This window comes from Myotis brandtii, unplaced genomic scaffold, assembly GCF_000412655.1.
Source record: "Myotis brandtii unplaced genomic scaffold, ASM41265v1 scaffold237, whole genome shotgun sequence".
Classification (NCBI taxonomy): Eukaryota; Metazoa; Chordata; class Mammalia; order Chiroptera; family Vespertilionidae; genus Myotis; species Myotis brandtii.
Window position 1 is genome coordinate 6180824 of NW_005358943.1, and position 656 is coordinate 6181479.

General features: G+C 33.8%; 1 protein-coding gene across 1 annotated transcript in view; it reads left to right on the top strand.

Moving 5' to 3' along the window:
• The window catches only part of LRP6 (low density lipoprotein receptor-related protein 6), a 134965-nt gene that overhangs the window by 36686 nt on the left and 97623 nt on the right, over window positions 1-656 (top strand). The window lies entirely within an intron of this gene.

The following is a 656-nucleotide window of genomic DNA, read 5'->3' on the forward strand; positions in this document are numbered from 1 at the left end:
GAACCTGGGACCTTTCAGTCCGCAGGCCGACGCTCTATCCACTGAGCCAAACCGGTTTCGGCAGTAGTTTATTTTTTATTGTTGTTCTGACCAAGTTCTATTCCATTGTGTGGATGTATTATAGTTTGTTTATCCATTAATCAGTTCAAGGACACTTGAGTTGTTTCCAGTTTTGGTTACAAATAAAGCTACTGTAAACAATACAGATTTTTGTGTGAACATAAGTTTTCATTACTCTTGGGTAAGTATCCAGGAGTCAGATTGCTGGGTTCTGTGATAACTGTAATTAACTTGATAAGAAGCTGAAAATTTCCCAAAGTGTCTATACCATTTTTCATTCCCACTAGTAATGTAAGAGAGTTCCAGTTGCTTTGCTTCCTCACTGGTAGTTGATATTGTCATCTTCCTTTAAGCCATTCTTATATCTATGTACTGATATTACATTGTGGTTTTAATTGGATTTCTCTAATGGCTAATGATGGTGAGCATCTTTGTATGTGTTTAATGTTATTTATGTATCTCTGTTGAAATATCAAATTTTTTGCCAAGGTTTATATTGTTTTTATTATTGTTCAGTTTTTTTTAAAAAAAATATTTTATTGATTTTTTACAGAGAGGGAGAGGGATAGAGAGTTAGAAACATCGATGAGAGAGAA